This window comes from Canis lupus, chromosome 12 (genome assembly GCF_003254725.2).
Source record: "Canis lupus dingo isolate Sandy chromosome 12, ASM325472v2, whole genome shotgun sequence".
NCBI classification, from domain to species: Eukaryota; Metazoa; Chordata; class Mammalia; order Carnivora; family Canidae; genus Canis; species Canis lupus.
Window position 1 is genome coordinate 47393550 of NC_064254.1, and position 11855 is coordinate 47405404.

The window sequence follows — 11855 nt, forward strand, 5'->3', positions numbered from 1 at the left end:
CACATCCCTCCTCCATATGTCCCTCCCAGCCACACTCCTCCTTCCTCCCGGATTTTAATGCTAATTATTTCCTTGCTTTTCTTTATGCTTTGCCACCTATTTATCTAGAAAACTGTAATTTTGTCTTACATGCTTTAAAATATATAAATTGGATGAGACGTCATGTATTATTTCACTTCTGGTTTCTTTCATCCAACATTATGTCTGTGAGATGCAACCATACGTTTACATGGATACATATGTTTACATCTGCATTCATGGATATATAGTATTCCGTGGTAGGACACAGAATATTCTCTTCTGCTGTTGCTGGATATCTGAGTTGCTTCTGGGTTGTTTTTTTTTTTTTTTTCCCTCATATCATAATGCTGCTGAAAAATTCTCATACAGTTCTCTTAGTGCACCAATGAGCTCCTCCTAAAGAAATCTTTCCTTTCTAAAGGAAAGCTGCAATTTCAGTTTATGAAGCCGGGGACAGAAGGCTTTGGCAATGCTGAGATGCAGGGAGCTAACTGTGTATTGGAGATGGTGTTCCAATCCCTCTCCTGCTCACCACTGGGTGGGTGGAAGGAGCTGGAGGTCACTCTTATTAAAATTCTCCCCCAAAATCAAGGGGAGAAAGAAGTGAGAAGAAAGAAGCATACAGGGAACAACTTGAAAGGGTACTGAACCAGAGATCAAAAAGCCCTTCATGCTGCTGGCTTTTGATGTTTGCGTAATTGCACACACTGAAATAATTAATTAACTTATCTTCAGAGCTTGCTGCCTTTCCCACCCACCGCCTTCTAATCAGCAACCCTCCACTCAAGGCCAACATCGTCATCATTAGCAAGTTCTGGGTCATGGAGTGGTGGTGCCCTTACTGCCGTAGGCACTGGGGTCTGCTAGCATAGCTCTGGGGAAGGACTTTGAAGCTTACAGGCAGAGGCTGTACCATCAGACAAAGTTGGAACTGGAAGTCCTTAGAGGTCATCTTAGTCAGACAATGGTAGTTCACAGGCTTGTTGGGGAAAGTGGAGTTTTTCTTTTTTTTAAAGATTTGATTTATTTATTAATGAGAGACACACAGAGAGAGGCAGAGGTACAGGCAGAGGAGGACACTGGGATCACGACCTGAGCCAAAGGCAGATACTCAACCACTGAGCCACCCAGGTGTCTGGCAAAGTCGAGTTTTAATGGGAAAGAAGTGATGTTTGTTTTCATTCCATGGAGTTGGTAGGCAGAGTATGTTCAAGGAAGAATTCCCATTCTTCTCTGTCCACATCCTTTTGTCTTCTTCAGCCCTGTGCCTCTGGTTTCAGAAATTAATTTGTCTAGTCTTCTACCTTTAAGAAGGAGGTACATGTATTCCTCCAAGTTGCCTTTGATGAGATACCAATCAATGCAGCCTTGAAGATACCAAACAGGGAACAGAGCATTCAGAGATAGGAAAAGAAGACAGGGGAAAAAAATGGATGTCAGAATAGATATAAGGGATCTGTGGTGATAGAGATGAGAAGAGTGGTTTCTGTTTTTTTTTTTTTTTAAGATTTTATTTATTTATTGATTGGAGACACTGAGAGAGAGGCAGAGACATAGGAACAGGGAGAAGCAGGCTCCCTGCAAGGAGCCCGATGTGGGACTTGATCCCAGGACACCAAGATCACACCCTGAGCCAAAGACAGATGCTCAACTACTGAGCCACCGAGGCATCCCAGAAGAGTGGTTTCAAATGGGCGGGGACATGAGAAAACCTTCTGGGGGAGCTGGAATGTTTTAAATCTTGATCTTGATGGTGGTTATGTGGGTGAATGCATATGTTAAAATTCATCCAGCTGTGCACTTAGATCTGTGCATTTTAGTTGTATGTTCATTAAAAAAAAAGGCTGTCAGGAAGCTTCTATTTGCACTGATCATCTGTGCTTTTACCCCCCACTTCCTCCTTTATGCTACAGGTGTCATTCATATCTCAGGTACATGTGAAAAAAAGCGCACAATGCAATGCCATCATTTCTACTTTAGTGATATGTATTTTAAAGAAAATAAGAGAAGAAAGGTTTTTTTTTTAATATTTACCATTTCTTTCTTTCTTTCTTTCTTTCTTTCTTTCTTTCTTTCTTTCTTTCTTTCTTTCTTTCTTTCGTATCTTACTTATGTATTTGAGAGAAAGAGCACACACAAGGAGGGAGGCAAGGGAGAAGGAGAAGCAGACTCCTGGTTGAGCAAGGAACCAAATGTGGGGCTCTATCCTAGGACCCTGGGATCATAATCTGAGCCAAAGGCAGATGTGTAGCAGACTGAGCCACCAGGCACCTCTATGTTTATCATTTCTGAAGATCCTTTTGGGAGATCCAAGTTTCCATCTACTATCATTTCCCTTCAGCCTGAAGAAATTTCTTAAATATTTCTTGTAGTGCTGACAAGAAACATTCCATTTATATGAAAATATCTTTATTTTTCTTTCAGTCTCAAAGGGCATTTTTACTGGATAAAAAATCCTTTTCTTTTTCTTTCTGTCAGCACTGAAAAATATTGTTCCACTCCCTTCTGGCTTCCTTATTTTTCCCCCTGTATCATTGTTTCTCTGTGTATATTATGTTGCTTTCTATGATGCTTTTCAAGATATTCTTTTTACCTTTGGGTTTCGCTATTTTCACTATGATATACATAGGTGTAATTTTCTTTTATTTATCCTGCTTGGGGCTCACTGCAATTCTCAACTCTGTAAATGCATTTTCTTAACCAAATTTGGGAGTTTGGCAGTCAGTATTTTTTCAAAAGTTTTTTTTCTGGCCCCTTCTCTCTATTTCTCTCCCTCTGGGATTATAATTCCATGTATGTTATACCTATTTTTCCCCATTTTCTCACAAGTCTCTAAAGCACTCTACTTCTTTAAAAAAATTTTTGCTCTTTGTTTTTAGATTGGGTAATTCTCTTGATATATCTTCACATTTACTGACTCTTTTGTCAGTTATCTACTGTTAAACCCATCTAGTGACTTAAAATTTCAGATATATTTTTTAATTATAGTGTTTCCATTTGATTCTTTTTTTAAAAAAAGATTTATTTATTTGAGAGAGAGAGAGAGAGAGCATGAGCTGGGGGGGAGGGGCAGAGGGAGAGAGAGAGAGAGAATGCGAAGCACACTCCCCACTGAGTGCTGAGCCCAACATTGGGCTCCATCTCATAACCCAGAGATCATGGCCTGAGTCAAAATCAAGACTGAGCCACCCAGGCTCACCTTCATTTGATTCTTTTATAGTATCTATTTCTCTACTGTGATTTTCTATGCATTCATTCATTATGAGTGTATTTCTTTCAGATATTTGAGCATAATCTTAACGGATGTTTTAAAACCCTTATTTGTTAATTATAACATTTAAGTTATTTTGGAGTTGGTTTCCAATGGCTGCCATTTCTCTTTTATAGGAGTCATATTTTCTTGTTTCTTCTATGCCTGGTAATTTTGGATTATCTCATGCATATTGTGAAGAGTATGTTTTAGGGACTCTGTGTTCTGGTATGTTACTATGAAGAGTATTTTTTGTTTGTTTGTTTGTTTTTGCAGGTACTTAACCTGGTTGACCACAAATTCTAAGTTCCCCTATGCTGTGTAGCAACTAAAATTTCTGTTTAGGTCTCTTAGCCTTCTCTGGGCTTCATGGTATCTGCCCAACATAGGCTTAACTTAGGGTTGCCAGAGATTTGGGCAGAGTTTATTCATAGAATTTGGGGCTTTCCCTCTGTGGCTCTCTTTCCCCTTCACTTTCCATCTGCCACTTCCCTGGATTTTGTCTCCTTTTTAAAATTTTTAAAAATTTTTATTTTTTAGAAAAGATTTGTTAGAGAGAGAGAGAGAGAGAGAAGGAGAGAGAATGCCAATGAGCAGGAGGGGCAGAGGTAGAGGGAGAGAGAATCTCAAGCAGGCTCTGTGCTCAGCTACTGGCTTGGGGCTCCATCTCATGACCCTGAGATCAGTACCTAAGCTGAAACCGAGAGTAGGGTCTCACTGTGCCACTCAGGTGCTCCTGTCTTCTGATTTCTTAGCCAGTAAGGTTTCTATTCAAGTTTTAGCCAGCTTATTGTGGTATCAACTGGAGACTGCCTCAGGTAAAAGAACATAAAAATGGGCAATCATTCAGTGCCATATTTTTCCTCTAAATGATGATCACCTTCAATTTCTGCCCACTTTTGGCCACTCTTAAGTGGCTTCAGGTATTGCTTTTGTGTTTTGTCCAAAGTTTATCATTGTTATTTTGGGAAGATTGATCTAATTTGAGCTACTCTGCCATTTCTAGAAATGGAACCTTATTTTCTATGGTTTCCTAAAGATCTTATGGCTTGATATCTTATTTGTTTTATTAAATTAGTATGGTAAAGCCATTGGTAAGCAATGTTTTGTTCAGCATCAGAAATGTTTCCAGTTTTTAAAGAGAGTTAAAAGTATAGTTGCTTTAAAATCATGATTTTATAAAAATGCTGTAGTTACAAAGATCTGAGGAATGTTTCTTTGAAAACTGGATAGTTTCCACAGACAAGAAGTTTTAGAATAACTGAAAAAGTTCTAGAATCTTTTTCAGGTGATTTTTTTTCTATTTTCTTAGAAGAATATAAACTCTTCTTATTTTGCTTACTTCTACACTTCATCCTCCAGAATCCCCTTTATATTAATTTGTGCAAAGTATGGATGCTAAAATAATACTAAAATTTTGTAGACAGCTATGGTAAATGAGTGGAACTAGGTCCAAAAACCAGAATTTTCATTATTTTTCAGCAAAGTCTTGGAAAGATTCTCTTTGTCTTTGTTTTCCATACAGACCAAAAATAAATGTTTATGGGCTTTAATAAATTCCATTTTAACTTTCTCCACATTGTAGTACAACATCCTGTAAAAACTATGTTTCTTGGGATCCCTGGGTGGCGCAGCGGTTTGGCGCCTGCCTTTGGCCCAGGGCGCGATCCTGGAGACCCGGGATCGAATCCCACGTCGGGCTCCCGGTGCATGGAGCCTGCTTCTCCCTCTGCCTGTGTCTCTGCCTCTCTCTTTCTCTCTCTCTGTGACTATCATAAATAAATAAAAATTAAAAAAAAAAACTATGTTTCTTTTGATCAGTCTATCATTCCATTTGATTGATGAGTACTTAGGTCCTCATGGAACAGTAGGGTTTTAATATTTACCTTTAATTTAATTAATTTAGTACTGTTGTAGTACTGTTGTTAGGGCACAGAGAAAGATGATGCCGAGTAACCTCATGGATCTGCTCAGTAATAGATCATGAGGGGCTAATGCTCCCAACCTTTTCCTGAATTTTATCAGATATTGGATGAGTAACGACCTGGTATTTTACCTTGGTTAAATTTGCCCTGGAGATAAAAATTTATGGGCAACTCTTGATCCCTTGCTTTTAAAGATCACATTTCCTAATTAGCCTCTTCTCTAAGATAGTCTCATTAATATCAGGTAATTATTTATATCGCATTTTATAAAAGCTTGAACATTAATTCTAAAATTTTTTATTAAAAAATAAAAATTATTTGCTATTATTTTAAGCAAATAATAAAAGAACAAGTATTATATGATAAATATAATTTATTAATAAATAAAATAAATATTATTATTAAATAAAATATAATAAAATAATATTTTTGAGAACTCAAATACATGTTATTTAAATTTTTTTTTACCCAACACCAGTATTTTCTTATATAATGAAATAGTAAACTATTTCTTTGAAGCACATGCTGCATGGCCAACCACAACAAATGTCATTCACAAGAGATAATCCATTTGCAGAAGCAATAAAGAAAGAGGATAAGACATTCTCTGACATTACCACTAGTAAGTTTTATCCAGGTCCTACTCCCACCGTATCCTGCCAAATGAATGACCTAGGAGAAGCCTGAAGAAATTGTGTACTCCAAATTATAAAAAGCATCTAACAAAAACATGAGCCTTTTAGCTTTATGAAAGGCAAAAATTTATGTAAATAAACATTTTATTATATGATCCACATATAAAAGCTTTCATTAGTTACTAGTATGTGCTTTGTTATGCTTCTCATTAAATTTTTTTTTTAAATATTGCTCTGGTTTTTGTTATTCTGGATTGATGTTTCGTTGTATTCCCTCATTAAAATTAAGCAAAGGGCACTGGAATTTTAGTTGTGTTTGGAGATTGTAGAGTGAAGAGGAATCTAAATGCTTCCTTATGAAATCTATGGGAAAGAGCTTTAGAGTAAAAAATAACTAAAGAAAAGGATATTCTTCAAATCAAGTCATCATAACTTGCCAATTAACTGAGTTATTTCCTGGCTCTATATCATGGCATGTTAGATCCCAGATCCTGGGTCAAGTTTTGGCAGGATACAGTGGGAGTAGGAGCTGAATAAAACTTACTAGTGGCTACAGAAGATAATGTCTTATCCTCTTCCTTTATTGCTTCTACAAATGGATTGCCTCTTATAAAAGACATTTGTTGTCTTTGGCCACCCAGCATGTGTTCCAAGGAAATATATATATTTTTTTCATTTTATAAAAATATACTGGCATTGGATAAAAAGAATTAAATAACTTATGTGTTTTGTGTCCTCAACAAAAGTTATGAAATGAGGGTAAAGACAGCTTAGGGTAAGCCAGAGAGCAATGATAAGGCTCTGTCATTTTCTTAACTACTTATTTCATATGGGCTTGATAGGGCCACATGGGCCTCATAAGAAAATTTTAACCTCTCTCTCTCATTTCCTCATTTTCTGTAAATTTGGAACAGATGAAGATGAAATTTAGATAAAATGGAATGGGATTTGCAAATAACCAATCAGAAAGCCTTTCTTTCTTTCTTTCTTTCTTTCTTTCTTTCTTTCTTTCTTTCTTTCTTTCTTCTTTCTTTCTTTCTTCTTTCTTTCTTTCTTTCTTTCTTTCTTTCTTTCTTTCTCTCTCTCTTTCTTTCTTTCTTTCTTTCTTTCTTTCTTTCTTTCTTTCTTTCTTTCTCTTTCTTTCTTTCTTTCTTTCTTTCTTTCTTTCTTCTTTCTCTTTCTTTTTTTTTTTTTTTTTTTTCATTTTACCAAAAAGGACATTTCTGTTAGGGCTACAAGAAACAAATCATTTGGATCAAGATGTGAAATAAAAGCTTGGGAATAGAATCAGTATTATTATAACTATGCTTACAGATATTTTAATTTTGCCAGCTCACTTGAAGGCATTTTCCAGACTATCTTAGTGAGACCAGCCATATGGAGAGAAGATGACCTCATTTCCTCCAGAATTACTGTGTACTCCAAAGCCATCTTATTGATATAGTTACTTGGCATTTTTTCCTGTGGGGTAAGGACAACTAAGGTACAAGACACTAATCATCACTTGTAGGGCTGATTCTCCAGGTATTCATCTTTAAGGGCTGTGAGGACAGATATGTCAAGTAACAAAAAATAATAAAAACAGCTAACATGATATGTTGTACATGATGCTAAGAATTTTATTATACTATCTTATTCAATCCTCACACCCCATGAGTATCAGTATGCCTATTTAAACATGGAGGCATCAAGGTTAAAAGGATTTGCCTGATGTCACACAGTTAATATGTGAGAACCTAGATTGTAATTCTAGGTCTGCCCTTCTGTAAAGCTCTTTTGAGTAAGCCATATCCTACTATTTATTTATTGGTAAACTTTATCAAATTCAGTTGACCCATAAAATTAATCAAAAGAATATAATTAATATAGGAAGCCAAATTGAATGAGTCAGTTTATATAGAAACAACAAGAAATTACTTCTATGAAATTTGCTTTGTTTAATTTAAATGTCCACTTAGCAGATGGTAGGTAATCTGTTGTGTAGCAATTTTCAAGGTATGGCCTGGAGATCCCTGCAGGTTACTGAGACTTTTTCAGGGGCATGTGTGGTCAAACCTATTTTCTTAAGACTAAGACATTATTTATTTCTTTAAAAATTACCTCAGGAGTAAACAGTGGAGTTTTCCAAAGGGTATATGCTGTAATATCACAATAGATTGAAAGCAGAAGGAAATGTGAGAATCTATCTGCAGTCTATAAAGCTAGACATTAAAGAAGAGAAGCAAGAGAAGCAGGCTCCATTAAAGGAGATCTACAAAAAAGATAAAACAATGCTATTCTCACTGAATAATTTTTCTTGTTTTGAAAAATGTAATTATTTTGCATAAATACATATTAATGCTAACACTTAATGGTTTTAAGGTTTTGAAGTGTGGGAACCATTACTCTAGTGTAACTTAAAATTTGGTTGGAAAAGGATGTTGGGTTTAATGGCTAAACATTATTTCCCTTTTTCTTTCCATAGATTTCTAGCAGAGAAACTTGTAACTTACTGAATCTTGAAAGGAATTTCTCAGTGTGAGGTGGCTATGGAATCTTGTATACAGTTTCCTGGACAGCAAACACCTCTCTGATGATTTTCCTTGCTCATAATGTCTCTCAGAGTGACAGGACCCTGGTAGCCATGTTTGCATTAGGGAAACCAACTCCTTGTCGCTCTTAGTTGGGACAGGGTAAAATGAAGGTGTGCCTGTTAATTTCTCACTTCTAGGAATTTGGTGTTGGGATTCAGAAGCAGCCAGCAACTATTTCTTTATGGCTGGAACTGAGGTGGTGAAAAATCAAACAGTGGGGAAGTACCTAGAGAAAGATAGTCTGAAGAGACAATAGAAACAGGTATACTGAGAGAAATGAGGAGGGGAAATGGAAGGGAAATACTGTCTGTGTTCCCGATGAGTCTTTTGTTTTCTACCTTCTGGCTGCCTTCATGCTCCTGGAATTTGTGAATTAACCCCATAGACTCAGAATACATTTTCTCTTCCAATTAACCTAGCACAAATCAACGTCCGGTATTGTCAACCAAACAGATCTTAACTAAGGCATTTAGTTTCTGTAAAGCTGAAATTCTTGTGCAGCTGGATAAGTTACTCCTGTTTAAAGATGCAATTGAAAATATCTCATAAAAATTGAAAATCATTTGTTGTGAAATAACATTAATAAGGAACATTAATAAGAAAATAGATCATGTCATCCCCACTTGAATTTTAGCAATGGCTAAAGAAGGATAAGCAAAACATGGTAGATGGACAATCTGCCAGTGAAATCAAGGAGCATCTTTTATTGCCCTACTTGGTAAACCAGAAGTCTCTAGGTACCGCTCTGCTGAATTGGAGTATAGTTGTGTGAGTGCACATCATAGATCTTCTGACCTACTACTTCATTTTACTATTATATTTTAGTTTTTAGTAAACTCTGTAGGGCCACTTTTGCCATGTTTACTGCTATATCACCAAGGACTTAGACTCCTGGTGCAGTGTGAGCACTCAGTATTTAGAGAATGAATAAATAAGTGATCATTTTATTTTATTTTAATTAAAAAAATATTTTTGTTTATTAGAGAGAGAGAGAGAGAGAACCAGCAGGGCAGAGGGGAGGAGCAGAGGGAGAAGGAGAAGCAGGCTCCCTGCTGAGTAGGAAGCCTGACATGGACTCAATCCCAGGACTCCGAGATTATGACCTGAGCCAAAGGCAGATGCTAAACCGACTGAGCCACCCAGAAGCCCCAATAAGTGATCATTTAAAATAATAATGGAAGAAGGTCACTAGACCAATAGTTAATTCACTATGTGAATTAACATCTTTTTAAAATTTTATTTTGATTTTTAAATTTAATTAATTAATTTATTTTTAAAGATTTTATTTATTTATTCATGAGAGACACACACACCCAGAGAGAGAGAGAGAGAGAGAAAGAGAGAGAGGCAGAGACACAGGCAGAGGGAGAAGCAGGCTCCATGCAGGGAGCCTGACGTGGGACTCGATCATGGGACCCAGGATCACGCCCTAGGCCGAAGGTGGTGCTAAACCACTGAGCCACCCGGGTTGCCCTATTTTGATTTTTAAAGTTCAGGTTTGAAAAGCAATTTTCCCTGAAATAAAACAATATTCTCTTCTCACATCAGAAGAATTTTCCCAGCATCTCTCTCTCTTCCTCTCCCTCTCCTTTCTCTGTCACACACACACTCACACCATCCAGAGTCTTGCTGCTAGAAGCAACGTTGCTCCTTTCCTTGGCTCTGGTCAATTCTAGCAGAGTTTTTTCCTTTTTAAGTCTCTGGGTTCCGTGTGGTTTAGTGATAAGACGATAAGTGATGAGATGCTACCATGGCTTATATTATGGGGATTAGCAGAAGATTAAGATAGAAGGAGTGATTGAAACCAGATCAAGGAAAGATTTGAAGTCCAGGATGAGGAGTTCAGGCTTTATCCTGTAACATTAAGATACCCTAGAAGAGTATTACATATTCTTCTATTCCCTGACTTCTTTTTATGGGATGAAATGCATCTTTTAGAAGATTAATAGGGCATAGACCTTGCTATGCAGAATGGATTAGAAATGGAAAAACCAATGGCCAAGGGACTATTACAGCAGTTCCCCCTTTTCTGTGGGAAACATGATCCCGTGTTCAGTGTGTGCCTGAAACCATGGATAGTACTGAACCTTATATACATTATTTTTTTTTCCTATACGGACATAACTATGATAAAGTTTAGTCAATAAGTTAACCAAAGTAAGAGATTAAGAACAATAATAAAATAGAACAAATATAACAATATGCTGTAATAAAAATTATGTGAATACGGTCTCTCTCAAAATATCTTATTGTACTGCACTCATCCCCCTTCTTGTGATGAAGTGAAATGATAAAATGCCTGTAATGAGATGAAGTGAGGTAATGACTTAGGCATTCTATCGACCTTCTGATCATATGTCAGAAGGAAGATCATTTACTTTTGTGTGGTGATTGACCATGGGTCAACTGAAACCATGGAAAGTGTAATTTCAGATTAGGATGGGACTATTATATTATGGTCTGGGTATGGAGTAATTAATATACTATTTAGTTTCTTCTGACAATGGCTGTGATAAAAGGCACTTGGGGATTCATCGTGTGTCTTTAGAGTACAGAAGGAGAAGCAGCATTATGCTTCTTTTTCTCAAGAACATTGTGCTCTGAGCATGCTGTAGGTAGGCCATGTAAGTGGGATTTAGGTCCATTTCTTTTCTCTCACCTTCCCTGATCCGCTAGTCAGAGTTAAGACCTCCTTCCTCTCACCTTCCACAGAAAGAACTAGTTTCTTTAGTAGGCTTTTACTCCATTATGCCTCCTATAATATCCATCTCCCACTATGATGTGGCATCCTAGAGGAAAGGGAGAACGATGGACTCAACTTTGGATCACCCACAGTGCCTAATCCATAGCCTGGCACTTAGATAGGATGAATTGTATGTAATATACACTCTGAAGTATGTTTTCCAAATGAAGTCAGAGTTTTGCCTATATTCTTGGTAGCTGAGAAGCCATTAGGTAGGGCATTTTATTTATGTATAGTACTTACAGCATTGCAAAAATGTAAATTATTTCAGTTGAAGTTGTGAAAATCATACATTCTGTGTTCACACCTACCAATTTCCAACCTTCTGGGCAGCCTTGAATGACTTGCATAGCTATTCGCTTTCCTAACTGTTAACTAAACACCGAGATTACAGGGTAAACCTTTAAGTGGTTGCTTCAGAGCTGAATCCCACCTTTTCAAGCTCCCTGCTTCTTTGGGAGATTAAATGGCATGTAATTTAACTGTGTGGGTCTAGCAAGGCTTACTGTAAATGGTGTGCATGATTTGGAAAGGTTCATTAGTCAGATCTAATGACTTGACTACACCCTTCAAAACATGAGGGATTAGGACTCATTCAGTGAAATGAATTGGTACACAGGAGTAGGTTCATGACTCAGATGGCATAAATGCCTTTTACAAGTTTTTAGCAGAGGAAAGGGAGGTAATGACTCTGGACTTGGGTTTATA